At 38.3% G+C, this 19,959-nt stretch overlaps 1 protein-coding gene across 4 annotated transcripts in view; it reads left to right on the top strand.

Moving 5' to 3' along the window:
• Positions 1-19,959, top strand: part of Invs (inversin) — a 173,435-nt gene that overhangs the window by 70,942 nt on the left and 82,534 nt on the right. Inside the window, exon 2 of one of the 4 annotated variants that reach the window (XM_027403116.2) lies at positions 17,893-17,957. The exons of the other annotated variants lie outside the window; for them this stretch is intronic. The gene's annotated coding sequence lies outside the window, so the exon portion shown is untranslated. The remainder of the gene's footprint in view (positions 1-17,892; positions 17,958-19,959) is intronic. 4 annotated transcript variants of the gene reach the window in all.

Here is a 19,959-nt window from a genome sequence, read left to right as displayed (position 1 = left end):
TAATTTGAGGATGAATGGAATTAACTCTTGTTTGAAAATCTGGTGGAATTCTGGACTAAAACCTTCTAACCCTGGGCTTTTTTTTTTTTTTTTGATTGGGAGATTTTAATTACTGCTTCTATTTCACTAGGGATTATAGGTCTATTTGAATTGTTTATCTGGTGTTGATTAAACCTTGGCAAGTGGTATCTATCAATAGAATTACCCATTTCCTTTAGATTTTCCAGTTTGGTGGAGTATAGATTTTTCAAGTATGTACTTACGATTCTCTGGATTGCCTCTGTGTTTGTTATGTCCCTCTGTTTTCTGATTTAGTTAATTTGGTTACTATCTCTTCATCTTTTAGTTGGTTTGGATAAGGGTTTGTCTATCTTGTTGATTTTCTCAAAGAACCAACTCTTTGTTTCATTGGTACTTTGTATTGTCCTCTTTGTTTCTATTTTATTGATTGCAGCCCTGATTTTGATTATTTCCTACCATCTACCCTCTTGGGTGTGATTACTGCTTATTGTTCTAGACCTTTCAGGTGTGGTGTTAAGTTGTTTGTAGGGATCTCTCCAATTTTCTTATGTATATGCTCAGTGCTGTGAACTTTCCTTTTAGCACCACTTTCACTGTATCCCATAAGCTTAGGTATGTTCTGTATTCATTTTCATTGAATTCTAGAAAAATCTTTCATTTCTCTCTTTCTGTCTTGACCAATTTTTCATTCAGTAAAGAGTTGTTCAGTTTCCATGAGTTTGTAAGCTTTCTATTGTTTCTATTGTGGTTGAGATCTAGCTTTAATCTGTGGTGGTCTGATAGGATGCAGGAGGTTATTTCAATTTTCTTGTATCTGTTGAGACTTGCTTTGTGTCCAAGTATGTGGTTAATTTGGGAGAAAGCTTCATGAAGTGTGGAGAAGGTATATTCTTTTGTGTTTTGGTGAAATGTTCTGTAAATACCTATTAGTTCCATTTGGTTTATGAAACCCATTGTTTACTATGCTAACTGAAAAGCATAATAACTTTAAAAGTTAAAAGAAGACATCACTTAAAATTCTATATATAATAAAACCAGGGTAAAAGTGAAATAAGCAAAACAAAAATAAGAGAACTTAATTCAAACAGATGTATATATTATAAGAAATAGTAAAGGGAATTCTTTAGAAGAATTGATACCAGATAGAAATGTGGGTTAAATACACCAGGAAATATATTATAGTAGATAGCTATGTAGGTAGGTAATAAGTAGATGGATGGATAGATAGATAGACAGAAGGATTATTTTCTCCTTTTTTAATGCATATGGTTTTTAAAGCAAAAATAATTGTAGTGTGAGGCTTATAGCATATAAATTTAATCCTTATTAATGTATATAAAGGAAGCAAATGCAGCTGCACAATACTAAGTAGAGTTTGTAAAGGGAAGACTATAAGCTGTTGCCCTTGGAACATGTACTGAAATAACAGTGTAGATTTTTTTAAAAAAATCTGTCAGGTCTGATAACTTATGCTTAGAGTCCCACTGGGAAGGTAGAAGCAGGATTGCCAGGAGCTCCAGGCTAACCTGCCTAAACTGTGAATTCCAGGCTAGTCTGAAACAAACAAACAAACAAAAACCACAGACCCTATATCAAAACAAAATATTTTAATTGAAAATCTAGAATAAAAAATTCTATAGATAAGTTTAAAATCAGTTCTTTAAAAATCAACTAAATCTTGCCTGTCTTGGGTTTTTATTGCTCAGATGAAACACCATGACTAAAAACAACTTGGGAGGAAAGTGTTTATTTCACCTTACCGTTTGTAGTCCATCATCCAGAGAAATCAGAGCAGGAACTCAAAGCAGGAACCTGGAGGCACGAACTGACACAGAGGCTGTAGAGGAGTGCTGCTTACTGACTTTCTCCTCATTGCTGGCTCAGCCTGGTTTCTGATAGCACCCAGCAACTCTATCCCAGGGATGGCACTGCCCACAATGAGTGCAGGCTTGCCTACCGGCCAGTATGTTAAATACATTTTCTTAATTGAGGTTCTCCTTTCTAAAATGACTCTAGCTTGTGTCAAGCTGACATAAATCTAGCAAGCACATGCCATTCAAGAACTTTGATCCAATTGGTCTGAGGTACAAATCAGATTTTGATATTTTTAAAAGGTAATTTTAGTATGTATATGTTGAAAGTGCTGGTGTTTGGAATAGCTCTAGCAGGGCTAAACCAAGGTTCCTCAACAGCATTTGTATGGGAGAGTAACAGAGGGTTGTTTTGTCTGTAGGATCAACCTAGGAGTAACTGTTCTGTGGTAGAGCAACTTCATTTTTAGCTTTAGTGGGTACTTCCTGATGGTGTTCCAAAATGTTGGTAGCACTTTCCAGATTGATGAGCAATATGTATGCAGCCCAGATGTACTCTATTGTCAGCAGTATTTGATTTTGTCAGATTATGCGATTTAGCATTTCTTTTGTTTTAATCTGTTTCTACATAATAAGGAAAAGAAATGAAATGCCCTTCATGTGCTTAATAATCATTTGTATGTCTTGTTTTGTGACATTGTCACCTTTGCTATTCTTCCAGTATTTTATTGTTGTTTTGTTTTGTTTTTGTTGGTGTTGTTTTAAGATGGTGTCACTGTGCACCTTGGCCTGGTCTAGAATTCACTATGTAGACTAGGCTGGCCTTGAGGTTTAAGAGAGTCACATGCCTCTGCTTCCTGAGTGATGAAATTAAAGGGGTGCACCACCATTCCTGGCACCCAGTATTATTTTTATGCTTCTATAGGGAGACACTAAAACAGTTTCAAAGTAAGACTTCAGACCACAGTTTTATGTAAGTGTGTGTGTGTGTGCGCGCCCATTATTAGGTGTGGTAGCACTTGCCTATAATATCAGAATATTTTAGAAGCAGAGAGTTTAGGAGTTCAAGGGTAGCCTCAGCTACATATATGTATAGCAAGTTAGAGGCCAGCATTGACTACATGAGATCCTAACCCCCACAATAAATAAGTAAGTAAATAAATAAATAAATAAAGTTAGAAAAAATAGAGCCAGTAACATGTACAAGGTCTCAATTTGGTCCACAGCACCACAAAAAAAATATTGTACCAAAGTATGCTAAACATAAAATTTATCATTTTAACCATCTTAAGGCTAAATTTGGTATGAGTACATTTTTAATGTTTCACAAACTATCTTCACTGTTCTTTCTATTATTTAATGGTTTGAGTTATAATTGATGTGCAATTAATTGCAGGTACAATTTGACAGACTTTAACATTCTTTCAAACATCGCTGAAATCAAAATAAGGAACATATTCATCATCTTCCAAAGTTTCCTCATGACTATGTTCATTCTTCCCTCCCACCAGATGGCCTTCTCTAGGCAACTACTGATCTTTCTTTCCCTCCAGAATTTTATTTTCTGGAATGCTGATAAATGGAATCATGCTGAGCTGGGTTTTTTGTCCAGTCCTTTTCACTTACTATAATTACTTTGAAATTCTTCCCTGTTATTATTAGTCAATCAGTAACTTACCCATTGTTATCCATTTGTCTATTGATGGACATTTGTAGTTGAAAACTGTTACAGTAATGGCATGGGCATTCATATATCAGTGTTTGCTCTCATTTATCTCTGGTAAACACTTAGGAATGGAATGGCTGAGTCATATGGCAAGCATTTAACTTTTAAGAAATGGCCAATCTATTTCCTAAAGTGGCTGTACTATTCTACCTACTCACCAATAGTAAATAAAGAGTGCTAGTCCTCTGTTTCCTCACAGGACACTGTTTAGTCAGTCCTTTTCATCTTAGTCATTTTAAATCAAGCCATTATTCTACTTTGGTGTGCAGTGATTTTAATTTCCACCTCTGTAAAGACTGCATGATATTAGGGCTCCGTGAGCTTGTTGTATATCTTATTATGTTTTATATCATCCTTGGTCCTACAAACTTGCTAAATTTCCTTAGTTGATTTTAAGTTATTTGTAGATTCCTCATGCCTCTTTGTAAGTAATCGTGAACTCATTTTCTAGTCTTTAAGCATGCCTTCTTCCTGTCTTTTCTGGGCTGAGAACTAAAGTTTTAGTTTAAGCTTTAAACTAAAGTTTTCTAGGTTAAAACTTCCTTTCTTTTTTTAAAAAAATGTATTTATTTATTATGTATACAGTGTTCTGCCTGCTGGGCAGAAGAGGGCACCAGATCTTATTACCAATGGTTGTGAGCCATCTTGTGGTTGCTGGGAATTGAACTCAGGACCTCTGAAAGAGCAGCCAGTGTTCTTAACCACTCAGCCATCTCTCCAGCCCGAAAATTTCCTTTCTTAGTTCAAATAGAAATGGCTAAAGTGGACAGCTTGCCTTGTTTCTGACCTTAGGAGGAAAGCATTTACTATTTTGACACTGGGTACAAAGTTGTCTTTCAGTTTTTAAGAGATCCTTGCATAGGATATACGAAGAACAGAAAAACCTGGGGAGAAGCACTACTGCCTCTCAAGTGTAGTGTCAGTTTCCAAAGGAGAAACAAACATGGAAGAGGAGCTCCCTCCCACAAAGCTCAGATCAGACCTTGTTGGATGAGGATGGTGGAGATACCAAAGACCAGAGCCAGAAATCTGGGAGTAGCAAGCAGAAAGCATCCCATCAGGGTAGTAGTGAAACTGCTGGACATGAGCATCTTGGGGTCTCCAGTGGACCACACCCTGTATCAGAAGCAAGAGCACACCAAGGGGAAAGATCATCTTTTCTGTCCTCCCTTTACATGAAATGGTGTTGTGTTCTTTGATGTTTTCTTTCTAGTGGTTTTCAGCAGTTGCCTATCATGTGCCTAGGGATGGTCTTATTTGTATTAACCATCCTTGTGATTCACTGAGACACCTAAGTACAAAAGTTTCTATTTCAGTTGGGTTTTGTTTGTTTGTTTTATTTTGTTTTTCACAAATACTTTGTTCCATTGTCTCTATCTTTTGTGAGTGCTATGTCAAAATATCCTGAATTATTCTACAGATCATTGAAGTTCTTTTGATTTTTTAGGACTTTTTTCTTTCTTTTTCCTTCACCATCTCTTTCTATTTATGCAGTTGAAATTCACTGACAATATTTTGGTTAGTCTGTTATATTAATGTCATGTTGCAATTTTTAATTTTTGACAATGTGCTTTCCAATTCTATAACTTAGATTCATTCTTTCTCCCCCTCCCTCCCCTGCCCTAGTCTTGTGTGTGTGTATGTGTGTGTGTGTTGTATTCAGGTATGTGTGCAGACCATAGGACAACCTGGTCACTCCCCAGGTGTCATTCCTTAGACACTATCCACTGTTGTTTTTAAGACAAGGTCTCAGTGGCCTGGAAATCGCCAACTAGGCTAGGCTGGCTGACTGGAGACTTACAGGGATCTGATACATTTTCTCTGCCTGAATTGCAATTCTGACCATCTCTCTTGTTAAGTCTTTGAGTATATTCAGTATGTATCCTCCTATAATATTGCTAACATTCAAGTCATATTGTTGTTCATTTGTGTTAATTTTTCTCTTAACTTTGAATCTTATTTTTCATGTATAATTTTGATTGTGTGTCCTGACCTGCAGGATGTCAACCTGGGGCAAGAGAGTCAGGAATGTGGAAAAGAGACACAGAAAGAAGGACCACAAGACAGGATTCTGATCAAGTAGCAAACTTTATTTTTCTCAGGCTAGCTTATATAGTCAGTAGAGCAGGATATGGGGAGGGGTAGCATGGGTTGATTGTGCACCAGGTGTTAATGTAGGTAGGATATTAGGAAGCCACAAAGAGGATGTTTGGCAGGGTAAAGGGTTCATGAGTAAGAGGTCCAGGAAGGGGTTGCCTAGGTGACTGAGCCTGTGGGTGGAGGACTGGGTCAAGTTGTTTCTTTTCTTGAGCTGAGGTTCTAAGGAGCTGCTATGTAAAGGTTAATATACAACTATGTGGCCGGCCAAGAATGCCCTAGGATCTCATGCCAAGCCCTGAGATTTGGCTCCCAACAATTATGTGCCCATAATTGTGGGTCATACCTTATTAGAGACTCTTGATTTTTTTATCTTCCTCTGGAGAGTATCGACTTTTGTTTTGTCAAGTAGTTTAAATTGACCAATCACATTAACTTGTTGACTATTTCACTTTTTCATTAATGTTTAGATGAATCTCTTGGACCTGGTTCATATTTCTAAATCTGTGGCCTATATTTCAATGCATAGTTCTTCTGAGATTTCCATGGAAGCCTGAAGTGTGTGCCAAGCCCTCCAACTATGTCTTGATTTCCATGGAAACCCTGAGATGTGTATGAAACCCTCTGAGTATATGGAACTCAAGTTTCTATAGCTATATCTTCATTTCTGTGGAAGCCTGAGGTGTGTACCAACCCCTCTAACTATATGGGACTTGGGTTTCTTATACTTATGTCTTGATTTCCATGGGAAAACCTAAGATGTGTACCAAACCATCCAACTGTGTGAAACTCAAATCTCTTTACCTATGTATTAATTTCTGTGGAAGCCCAAGTATATTCTAAGTCCTCTGACTATATGGAACTCAAACCAGTATACCTGTGTCTTGATTTCCATAGAAACCTAAGTTATGTACCAAGCTGTCCAAATATGTGGAACTCAAGTATCTATACCTATGTCTTGGACAGTAGCTGAAATCTCTAATCTTATTTTCTAATTTTGGTGTTTGACGATTTCTTGGAGTTTCTGTATTTTTCAGTCCAAGTAGTAGAAGTCAGAATTTTAGTGAAACTTCTGTCCCTACAGGAGTGCTCTCTCTGTCTGTCTGTCTGTCTGTCTGTCTCTCTCTCTCTCTCTCTCTCTCTCTCTCTCTCTCTCTGTCTGTCTGTCTCTCTCTCTCTCTCTTTGGCTCTTTTTTGTGGGAGGGGGTCTTCCCTCCTCCATGTCTACTTATTGTCTTAATCCCATCTACCATATCCATGATCTAATCAAATGATGTAGCCCAGCAGTCTTCCTGATTCAAGCCTTTCTTCTCTTTAAGCCATTCTTCACAGTGACACCAGATATTACCCACTGATAATCTTTTAACAGATAATTGGTGAATACCTTCTCAAAAGATAATACTGCAGCTTCTATATTGACTTGTCACATAGATTCAGCTTTAGGGAGACCACAAATACAAACTGCCTTAAATAGTTCATTACTGAGGACCCCAACAGGAAGCACAAGCCTCATCTCATCTGCATTGAACCTTTCTGACTCCAGGTACCAAAGGCAATATGGAAGCAAACCAGACCCAGGTAAAGCTGCATAGCTGAGATGCCTGTGTCACACCTAAGGAAATGCAAGCTTAGAAAACCCCAGTATAACAACAGAGCTGTGAGCAAATCAGGACCCTTTGTCCCCAAGTGAAATGTTATCGCTGTCCTGGTCAGCAAACAGATCTGCCCTCTATGCTAAAGACCGGGGCTGTCTCCAGCTTTCAATATACTTTCCATGCAGACAGTCTTGAATAGATATTCCAATTTACTATACATGTTGAAACATTATGAAAACTTGGCTGCAAACAGGAATAAGAACAAAGCAAACTTAGCTTCGGCCAAGCCTTAAGAATGACTTCAGAGATACCAGAAACATATCCCATCTATTCCTCTACTCCTCATTTTCCTCACCATATGCAAAAGAAAAAACAACCCTCAACTACTTGTTAATTGCAGGCATAAATTTACATAGTAAGTTTTAAATCTTTCATCCCACAATAAAATAGAGAATGAAAACCAGAATTACCTCACAAGTATTGGAAAAACACTCTTTTCCCCTAAGCTCAAAAGGCAGACTCTTCATAAAGACATTAGCTATAATTAGTAATATATCCACACTTTAAACTGTTATCCAAAAGAATCAAGTTAGGAGTGGTTAGAGGAGGACTACAAGGGCCTGAACTCCATGTAAGGAGATGAGTGCATAATGAATAGAGTATAAATTACAGGCCAGTGTTAGCTGGCTGAGTGCCCTTTACAAACAGGTCCATCTCTGGTTCAAAAGTATTGTAAGTTGGTATGTTGATACATGCCTTAACCGAGTACTCCAGAGGCAGAGACAGGCAGATCTTTGAGTTTGAGGTCAGTCTGCTCTATATATTGAGTTTCAGGCAAACCAGATTTACCTAGCCAGACCCCATCTCACAAACCAACAAACAAAAAGTGATGGGTGTAATCATTAGGGGATGTTTGTATGAAACACTTCTGCTTCTAATACAACAAATCCTGATGCAGCTACAGATATGAATTGGGCTATAGTTACACACTTTCCCACTGTCCATGGGGGTCATTTCTTGAAGCCTAGTTTCGCAGGCACACAATTCCTGTAATAAAGTTCTTCTTGCCCAAGACGTTCTTTCCTACTTGAACATGCCTAGTGGAGGAAAGAACTGAGCATTTCAAAAATGCTCAAATTGAGAAGGAATGTGAGTGGGGAGCTGGGTTTCAAGCATAGGGAAGAGAATAAGTAAAGTTTGAAAGGTGAAAATAGACTGGCATCTTTTAGAAACCCTATGGGCATTGGGTATTGAAAACAATTATAAATTGGAGTTCCTGTTTTACCTATTTATTTCCTTCCCAAGTGATGCTAATTTTTGATGTCTCTTGTCCTGCTTTTTATTTTCTCCTTCCACATCTCACCTGTCTATACATTAGGCCTCCCAATATCACACAGTACTATTACTTGATATTACTTGTTTCACTGGTATTCAGAATTAAAATTGTTTCACTTCCAAAGCTTTGTTCATCCCATTGAATATTCCACAGAGAATAGTCAGCAGAGTCATTCTTGAACTTGGCTCTATTACTAAGCAGAATCATTCATAAATTTTAGTCTCCTTGGACTAACTGGATTTTATTGTGAGCTATCAGAAATCCTCCCAGACGTGCCTGACTGCACATAGAAGCTCTGAGCTTTACAGCCCTGTTTACTGCCAGCTGATTCTAACCAAACAATAGCTCTTTTCTGTGGCAGAGGAGTGTTAGGGTGTGATTGGGAATTTGAGTTAGGCAAGAAAGTAATGTGATGGGCTTGTAGAAGATAGGTACAAGGCATGTGGGAGGCTGTAAGACAGATGTGTCTCAGTACCTATAGACCAATTACATCTCCTGAAGTACAAAGCATACAGTCTAACATACATTTGGTGTTTAGCATCAGTAGCATATGGTAAACCATTACAAAACATGTTTCTAATTTTGGTAAAGTACGTTGGAAGGAGACATCCTTTGAAAGACAGTCCACTTCAGGTATTCCCTGACATCTTGTCTTCCTAGGGCATATACTGGCTGGCTTTCTTGGTGAATTTCATTTGTTGTTACTGACTATGTATAGCCTTAAATAGCTTTTTCCTTAGTTTTTTTTAAAGTTTTTTTCTCAAACATATTTTCTCAAATGTATTTTATCCAAGTTAATGAGGCTTGGGATTCAGAAGTGTGTTTAAGAGTAAAACAGAGAAATTATGAAATTTAAAGGATCTCAACCATCATTTAGTACACCATTTCCCATCACTTCTTCCTTAACATAACATTCCCAGGCTAGGGAGATGGCTCAGAAGGTAAAAACTCTTACCACATAATCGTGAGGGACCAGAGTTCTAATCCCCAGATCCCAGTGAAAGCCAGCTGGGTAGCACATATCTATAATCCCAGCACTCCTGCTGGTACATGGGAGATGGAGGCAGAAGAATTCCCAACAGCTTCTAGGCCAGTTATCTTGTGCACACAGTGGAAAACAACAGAGGCCCTGTCTTGCACGAAGTGGACAACAGAGACTGTCACCCAAAGCTGCCCTCTGACCTCCACACAGCACCAGAGCATTCACATGCCTGAATTCACACACACTAACACTTGCATATGTGCAAACACACATGGGAGATCATATTCCCATGAAATGTGTGTAAAATGAGTTCCATGGTCAAATAAGTGTGGGAATAGTGCCTATTTTAACCTTGGAAATGCATAGGGCATGCAGAATTCTTGAGAAATTGCACATTAAAGAAACTTGTTTCTTTTTTCCTAATCCATGATTTCTCATAATGCATTGATCCAAATAGCTTTTTTTCAGCATAAACTAATAGCATTTAGGAACTGGTGCTCTCTAAGCCTCTTGATAAATACTAGTTTCTATACTTCAGTTGGACTACCCCATTTCATAATTGAGGGAACTGACCCCCAAATTTGCCTTGCTTGTTACTTCTAAAGCCAGTCTTCCAGAAAGGAGGTACTTATGGCTGTTAGGTAAATTGACTCATATGTCCATATTTACATATGGAGTTGCACCTCTGGCATAATTATGCCTGTAGCATTTAATGATAATGCAGTTACACTTATGTTCTCTATTAGAAGCTGATGGTAGGTAAAGGTGTGTTTTGTTTCTATTAAAAGAATATATACTGGCCCAAAAGGCAAAGTAAACTGAAAATATTACTGATGTTTTAAACTACAATAGTTTTGGCTTATTGGTCTGTGACAGTGTCAAATGCTGATATCTTGATTTTTTTTTTGAGAGTACCTTGGGTTTTAAAAAAACAACCCAAGTGTGTCTGCAGGTATGGTGGGGAGCATTTTTGGAAGCTTCTTTCCTATTCCCATGATTCTCACAAAATTCTTTAATTCATTCTAGTCTGGAAAGCAATAGATCTTCTGTACAAAGGTGCTAGTCTCAAAGCAACCACAAATAGGCTCCCCAGCTCTCTTCAGGTTTCTTTCGGTTCTGCTTTGTTGTTTGTTTGTTTTTTAGTATATTTGGCCTTAAAACCTTCCTTTTTCATCAAATGCTGTACTGTGTATAAGGAGCAGCTGGGAATTTTAAAGGACTCTATTTTGGCATTTTAAAAAATCATTACCATACTAAGCTAAGTTATATTTTGGCATCACCAGAAAAGATCTTGGGATGAAATTCTTGAATTGCACTCGACCTTTGCAGCTGACAGGGAGCTTAAATTAGACAGTATCACCAATTGACTTACAGCAGACATCTTCTCTTAGAAATGCTATCATTTGTCCACAAAAAAGTGGTGACAATAGGAAAGGAGTGTGGGCTGGGGCAGGGACCCTATATCTTGTGTTTATCATCAAAAATCTGCACATAGTTTTTACTGCTGAAAATAAACATGCATCACGATGGGTGTGTGGGGAATCACATCACTATCCCACCGTCTTTATGGCCACACTGTTGACTGCTTGATACAACCCAGTATATTGTACTGTGTTTTTCCAACTGTCTTTGTAAACACTGGAGCCTTAATAGATCATTCTGAAAGAAGCTACCATCCTGCTGTGTCTGTTGGTAGCCTTCTCTCAGGTTTCTGACATATCCTTAATCTGATGCTCAGCCTTGTCATTTGGATCAATAGCAAACCAGATAAGATGTCTTCTACTTGCAAGACTATAGCTATAAAAGGTATTTGGAAAATAAATTCACTTTTTATGTCCATGCCACAAACCTGGGTAGTACTAATTTGTCATTTGTCTCTCCATCTGTCTGTAAACAGTCGGTTAAATTGGTTATTGATGAGACTAAAGTGAATTATACTTGAAGAAAGTAATATAGAAATAAAATTTGTAGTAAATATCTTAGATTCCTATAAAAGGGTGACATCTATTGACTTTCAGCTGTAATCTATTTTAATATAATGAACAATTAGTTTTATGTCATTCTCTATCCCAAGTCACTAGTAGCATCTAACTCTAATTATAAACAATACTTTACAAACCCATCATATGTAATATTTAACCTTTCTCTATAGCATAATTACTCATTTTGTAACTATTCATTCTAACATATGTACCTTGTTCCCGCTATATATGGTACACTACACTGCACACTACAGATTTTTATATACATACGTGTGTGTGTGTGTGTGTGTGTGTGTGTGTGTGTGTGTGTGTGTGTGTGTGTGTGTGTGTGTTGTGCTACAGTTGTAGCACTTTAAGGTTGGAAGACAACTTAGAAATCACCTACCCCAAGCTTCTTATTTAACAAGAAACTAAATTACAGTTTTTAGGAAGTGGGCAGCCAGCTACTCAGTGCCCCACCACACCCTTACATGATATCTTTTCAAGTGAATCCATAGATTTAATCTTGAATTAATGATGATTCTGTCTCTCACTAAAGGGATACTGAGAGTAGTAACTAAGGCATGAGTATGAAACATTGTGAAATTTAAGTACAGTCTGGAAAGAAACCAATTCTTCCCAAAAGAAGAGGAAAAACTGCAGAAGGGAAGCCATGGCCTCTTGGATTAACAAGACCCAGACTGGCCACTGTTTCCTTTTTAGGATGTCTCTTTATGTTTGAAAATTGTTTAATGAGTGTGATTTTCTGATTAAAAAGTATTTTTTCTTTTACCTTTATATTTTGACATAATTTCAGATTTATTGAAGAGCTGTAAAAACTGTTGAGAATTGAGAATTGCATATTTCCCTCACTGAGTTCCTCAAGTGTGCACATCTTATCATGTGTGCCTCATCTTTTTCCCCAGTGAATGTGATGATGAGAACACTGTCTTCTGGACCATGTGAGCCAAATATATGTGTAATCGTCCTTTGCCCCAAATAGTCACTGCATATTTCCCCAAAACAAGTGTCCTCTTATGTAACCACACTTGGAATCTCAAAAATCATGCAATTAGCATAATTACTATTATCTATGGCAAGAACTTGTTTAGATTTCCCCAGCCATCTCAATAGTGTCATCTGTACAAAGGAAGATTCAGGACCAGGTGCTGGAGTCTGTGAAGTCACTTTTGCTTTTATTAATCTACAATAGTTACTTGGTGGGCTGGAGAGATGGCTCAGCTGTTAAAGGCTAAGCTCACAGCCAAAATAGTTACTTGCCTTTGGTGTGTGTGCATACTTACATAGTATAAATTATCTCATACCATAGGCAGCTTAAATCTTAGACTATTTTTCACTTTCATTTATTTTAAAGACTTATTTATTTATTGTGTATCCATGCAGGCCAGAAGAGGACACCACATCTCATTACAGATAGTTGTGAGCTATCGTATGGTTGCTGGGAATTGAACTCAGGACTCCTGGAAGACCAGCTAGTATTCTTAACCACTGAGCCATCTCTCCAGTCCTATCTTTCCTTGTTGATTTGTCTACTGTTTCATCATAATTGATTCAAGTTATACATTTATAGGAAGGATATTATATGTGCCTTTTGTTTTGGTTTGTTTGATTTTTTGAGGCAGGGTGTCTCGGTGTAGCCCTGGTTGTCCTTGAACTTGCTCTATAGGCCAGTCTGGCCTCAAACTCAGAGATCTGACTGCCTCTGTCTCTCAAGAGCTGGGATTAAAGGTGTGCATCACCATGTATGGGTATTTGCCTGCATGTATCTCTGTACATCTCTTATGTGCCTAGTGCCTGCAGAGGCCAGAAGAGAGCTTTGGATCCCCTAGAGCTGGAGTTACAGACAGTTGTGAGCCACCATTCAGGTACTGGGAACAAACCCCAGTTCCTTGTAAGAGCAGCAGCACTCATACCCACTGAGCCATCTCTCCAGTGCCATTTGTGTTGTTCTCAGTACATTATAGCAAGCAAGCGAGATTAGCTTCTCGATGTATTGGAGATGTTCATTTTGAACACTTGGCAACAAATTGCATCTGCTATGTACTATAATGTCACTATCTTTTAATTTCTTTGTAGTTAATAAGTATCACATGGTGAGTAAATTTGAAAGTATGTAAATCTCTCATCCTTTTTATGTTGTCACTGATGTTAGCATCCTTTGACCATCCCACCTGAATCTATTATTGTACAGTTGCTACATGGAAGAAGTTATTTTTGAAAATCACCGCTTAAGGTTGAATTTAGCTCAAGGTAGAGTAGTTGCCTAAGCATGCACAAGTCTCTGGATTTGATCCCTAACACCACAAAAAATAATATAAAATAAAATACTGCTTATTCCAAATGTAAAGTATAATACTCAGTTAAATTAAAAGCTGTAAAAGTGCCCTTTTTAAACAAACAGCTAAAAAAGAAATGGAGGTAAGTTCACTGAAATGCTAACAGTTTGTACTAGGCTGTATTATACTAGACATATTACAATTATAGGTGTTTTCCCCATATTTTTCCAATTTAAAATAATTTTCCAATAATTCACACTTGTGAATGGATATTTGAAATGTCTATTTTTTATTGCCAATTGGTCCATAAAGGGCTTGAGAGAGATATGACATGGGAACTATGATGCCCTCTCACTCAGAACTGGTAGATTAGAGTTGCAGCCAGTAAGACACCTACCCTGGGATAATTACAGATTGGAACATCTAAAATAGTGTCTGATCCAAAAGATTTCTTCCCACTCCAATAACTAAACTGTGCCATTATTCTTTGCCAATTATGTTGCCTCTCTCTCAGTTTCAAAGAGAAAAGGCTGGGGTGGTAGTTGACATTTGAGGGACAGTACAGAATTTAGAGATTTATTTGTAGATAAAGGGAGTAGTGACATATTTTTCTCTTTTATCAAAAATAGATTTCTTTCTCACGTAATATATCCCAAATATGGTCTCCAATATCCCCTCCCACCCTTAACCATGCCCCCTCTGTCTCCTATCAGAAAACAAACAAGCCTCCATGGGATAATAATAAAATACAGTATAACATGGGAATTGGACAAGACACATAGAAGGAAAAAAGGCCAAGAAAATGCACAAGAAACAGAGACCTACTCTTTTGCACACTTAGGAATCCCATAAAACACTAAACTATAATCTATAATACATACACAAAGGACATTTAAGGTAAAAAGAAGAAAAAAAGTATATAAATAAAATAATAAGATAATTACAAAAAGAAGAGCCCTGAAATGACATTAGAGACAAGGAACCTCCAAATATACCATTGAGTTCATTTTCTGTTGGTCATCTACTGCTGGGCATTCAGCCCTAGTGTTAAGAGTAGTTTGTTTCCCCAGTGAGACTCCCTTGAAAGAAACTAAAATTTCATTTGCAAGTGGTTATCAATTGGAAATTGCTTCTGGGTTATCAGTAGAGTATGTTTTCACTTTCCATTCAGCTGTAGCATCATAACTGGTACAGACCCATGTGGGCCCTGTGCATATTGCCTCAATCTCTATAAGTTCATAGGTGCATCAAGTTGAGTTAGAGGGCCTTGTTTTCTTGGTGTCCTCCATACCCTCTGCCTCTCCCTCTCTTTCTGTCTCTTCTTCTGTAGGACTCCCTGAGTCCTGAGGGGAGGCATTTAATGGAGACATCCAGTTTAGGACTGAGTGTTTCACTGTCTGTATAATGTCTAACTGTGAGTCACTGTATTTTTTCCATCTGCTCCAGGAGGAATCTTCTCTGATGATGGCTGAGCAAGGCATTGATCTATGAGTATAGATAGCAGAATGCCATTAGGAGTCATTTTATTGCTACATTTTTTTTCTTTTAGAATAGTAGTACTTGGTTTTACCCTAAGTCGTCGAGCTATCTAGTCTCAGGCTCTTGGTCACCTCAGCAATGTTGGAAATGGGTTCCATATACATGCTGGTTCCATGCACCAGCATGACTTCTCCATGTTCAAAGAGTTGTTTAGATGTTATCTTTATCAATGAGACCTTGCTCTCAGTTTGTGGAACACAACCTATAGCTTTGTCAAAAGCCTGGATTGTTTAGAGTTCCCATGGAATCCTGTGGCCAACAACTCAATTAGATGTAGCCCAATCCCAGTATTAGAAGCTTCATGTGATGACAACAGGTGGCCAGTTGGGGCTTTGTCTCCCCCATTACTTGGTGATTTCATTTAGATTACCTTCATATATGTATTATTTTAGGAAGCTTCTACTGCATTAGGTTTCCATACCACCCCTCAAATGGCCCCTAATTTTAGCTGTCGGTCTCTGTATTCCCTTCCTCATCCTTCTTCCATCTCACTGTCCAATTGATCCTCCTGTTCCCATCTTGTCCCGACACCACCCATCAAAGCTATCTATGCTGTTTCCTACTTCCCTTTCCCAAGGACATCTATATGTCCCCCCAGTCCCTTTTCTATACCTAACCTCTCTGCCGGTCTGTAGATTATAGATTGGTTATCATTGTTTTAACAGCTAGTATCAATATATATGCAAATATATACCACATTTGTCTTTCTGGGTTTTGGTCAACTCATTCAGGATGATTATTTTCTAATTCTATCTATTTATTGGTGAATTTCATGATTTTTGTAAGAATTGAGTAATACTCCATTGTGAAAATGTACTACATTTTCTTTATCCATTCTTCTCTGAGGGACATCTAATTCTTTCCAGTTTCTGGCTGTTGTGAATCAAGCAACAATGAACATTGTTACGATAAATCTTTCTGCCAAAGCCGCCGAGCCCTACCGCCATGTGGGCGCTCTCCACCAGCCGCCTGCCTGAGTTAGGGCCCAAATAAATACACAGAGAGACTTGTATTAGGTACAATGCTGCTTGGCCAGCATTGTACCCAATTGGCTGCTAGCTCAGTCTTAATTATCATAAATCTATATATTTTATAAGACTTATCTTATTGGACGCCTTATTGGCGTCCCTCCTTGCCGGTGGATCACATTGAGCTGCTGGAGCAAGAGCGGAGAGGAAAAGGGGACCTTTCCTGTTTCTCCTTGCTATATCACTTCCTGCCTGGAACACCACTTCCCTACTACATTTCCCAGAATCCTCTTTGACTCCTAGTCCTGCCTAACTTGCTGCCATTGGCCAAACAGTATTTTATTCAACAATCAATAAGATAAACATACACAGAAGTACATTCCCCATCAGAACATGATTGAGGATGCATCCTTGTAGTATAGTGGAACATCCTTTGAGTATATGCTCAAGAGTGGTATACCTGAATCTGGAGGTAGTGGATTGACCTGGAGTCCCATCTTCCTGAGGAACCACCACACTGATTTCCATAGTGTCTGTACAAGTTTGCACTCCCACAGCAGGGAATGAGTGTTCCCCTTGCTCCACATCCTCACCATCAGGACCTGCCTGTCGCTTGCCTGACTCATCTTAGCCACTCTGACAAGTGTAAGATGGAATCTCAAAGTCATTTTGATTTTCATTTCCCTGATGGCTAAGGATGTTGAATATTTCTTTAAGTGTTTCTGTGCCATTTGACTTTTATCTTTAGAGAATTCTGTTTAGATCTTTACTCCATTTTTAAATTTGATTATTTAGTCTTCTGATACCTAGTTTTTTAAATTCTTTATATATTTTGTATACCAGTCCTCTATTTGTCTAAATGACAGTGTTTTTTGACATACAGAAGCTTTTCAGTTTCATGAAGTCCTGTTTATTAATTGCTGATCTTATTGCCTGTGCCTGTTCAGAAAGTGGTTTCCTGTGCCAATGTTCAAGGCTGTTCCACTTTTCTCTTCTATTAGGTTCAGTGTACCTGACTCTATGTTGAAATATTTGATTCCCTTGGGCTTGTGTTTTGTCCAGGGTGATAAGTATGGATCTATTTGTATTCTACATACAAACAGCTTGCCCAGCTGTTAAGATGCTGGTTTTTTTCCTGTATATATTTCTGGCTTCTTTATCAAAAATCTGATGTCCATTGTTGTGTGGATTTATGTTTGGGTTTTCAGCTCAATTTAATCAGTCATCATGTCTATTTTTGTACCAATACCATGAAGTTTTTATTACTGTAGCTCTGTAGTACAGCTTGAAATTGGAAGTGGTGATATCTCTGGCAGTTCTAGTATTGTTTAGGATTGTTTTAGCTATCCTGTTTTTTGTTTGTTTATTTTTCCATATAAAGCTAAAACTTATCCTTTCAAGATCTATGAATAATTGTTTTGTAATTTTGATGGGGATTTCCTTGAATCTATTGATTTATTTTGGTAGAATGGCCATTTTTACTATGTTAATCCTACTAATCCTTGAGCATGGGAGATTATTCCATCATCTGATATCTTCTTCAATATCTTTCTTCAAAGACTTGAAGTTTTTATTGAAGGGTCTTGAAGCCCAACACAGAAGGCTGAGCTGGGTCCCAGGAAGGGTAAGTATGCCACTCGCCCACCAGTTCCCCAACCTCCCAGGATCCCGGAGACATCAGATGCAGTGGGGAGTCTAGTCAAGCAGGAACTCGTTTATTGTCTCACAGCAAGCATCTTTTAAAGCAAAAAACTGCAGAGCAAGAAAACAGCCAGCCAGTGGTTTTAAATGTCAGCCGTTAACACAAGCCGTTCATGCAGTGACCTCATCTGGTTCGATCTTGGCAACCAATCACCTTTTTTTGTAAATATCTGAGGACACACCCTCCTGACTTCCCCTTGCCACCATCTTTAACTGGCTCTTGTGCCCTTCATTTATAAGTCTTTCACTTCCTTGGTTAGAGTTTCCCAAACATATTCTATATTATCTGAAGCTACTAGGAAAGGTGTTAGCTCCTTGATTTCTTTTCAGTCTGATTATCAATTATATGTAGTAGGACTACTGGTTTTGTCAGTTAATTTTGTATCCAGGTACTTTTCTGGAAGTGTTTATCAGCTGTAGGAGTTTCCCAGTGGAATTTTTAGGTCACTTATGTATATTATCATATTATTTACAAATAAAGATACTTTGACTTCTTCCTTTCTGAGTTGTATCCCTCTGATCTCCTTCAGTTGTCTTATTGTTCTACTTAAGACTTCAAGTACTATATTGAATAGATATGGATAGAGTAGACAACCTTTGTTTGCTCTTGATTTACTGAAATTGCTTTGAGTTCCTGTCCATTTAAGTTGATGTTGGCTATGACTTGCTGTAAACTGTCTTTATTTTTGTTTATTTAATTAATTAATTTGTTTTACATCTTGACCGAAGTTTCTCCTCCCTCCTCTCCTCCTATTCTCTTCCCCTTCTCAACAGCCCCCAATCCACTTCTCATTTGTTTCTGTTCAGTAAAGGACAGGCCTCACATGAGTATCAACAAAGCATGATATATCAAGTTGCAGTAAGACTAAGCACCTCTCCTTGTATTAAAGGCCAGACAAAGCAATCCATTATGAATCCATTATAGGTTCCCAAGAGCCAGCCAAAGCATTAGGGACAGCCCCTGCTCCCATTGTTAGGAATCCCATAAGAAGACCAAGAGTGTCATATTTACGTAGACGGCCATCCCATGCAGGCTCCCTGATTGTTGGTTTAGATTCTGTGAATTCTTACGAATCAGATTTCCTTGATCCATCTAGCTCTTATAGTCCTTCCTCCATCTCTTCAGTAAGATTCCCCAAATTTGGCCTTATGCTTGGCTGTGGGTCTTTGCATCTGTTTCCATCAGTTACTGGATGAAGGCTCCCTGATGACAATTGGGGTAGTCACCAATCTGATCATAGGAGGTGGCCAGTTCAGGATACTTATCCATTATTGCTAGGAGTCTTAGCTGGAGTCTTCCTTGTATATTTGTGAAATTTTCCCTTGCATCAGGTTTCTACCTAACCCTGTAATGCCCCCCCTTCCCAGTCATCTCTTTCAGTACTCTCCCCTCCATTCACCCCCAAGCCCAGTCCTTCATGTTGCCATTCCCACCCATTCCCAGTCTACCAAGTAGATCTCTTTTATTTCCCCTTCCCAGGGAGATCCATGAATCCCTTCCTTGTTACCTAACTGTAGCTGGTTTTTTTTTTTTTTTTTTTTTTTTTTCTTTGGGGGCCTGCCACCCAGCTCCCAAATAAACACACAGAGTCATATTCTTTCTTATGAATACTGGGTCCTAGCTTGGCTTGTTTTGGCTATATTTTCTAACTTAAATTATCTCATTTCTCCTTAACTTTATTTTACCTCTGGGCTTTTTACCTTTCTTTATTCTGTATATCTTTCTTTACTTCTTACTCCATGGCTGACAGTGTGGCTGGGTAGCTGGCCCCTGGTGTCCTCCTCTTCTTTTCCTCTTCTTGCTCCTCCCTCTTCTCTCTAGATTTCTCCTCCTATTTATTCTCTCTTCCTGGCAGTCCTGCCTATCCCTCTCTCCTGTGTAGCTATTGGCCATTCAGCTCTTTGTTGGACCAATCAGGTATTTT

This window comes from Cricetulus griseus, chromosome 2, assembly GCF_003668045.3.
Source record: "Cricetulus griseus strain 17A/GY chromosome 2, alternate assembly CriGri-PICRH-1.0, whole genome shotgun sequence".
In the NCBI taxonomy this organism is placed as follows: Eukaryota; Metazoa; Chordata; class Mammalia; order Rodentia; family Cricetidae; genus Cricetulus; species Cricetulus griseus.
Note: the sequence above shows the minus strand (reverse complement) of the source record. Positions and strands in the feature narration are given on the sequence as shown.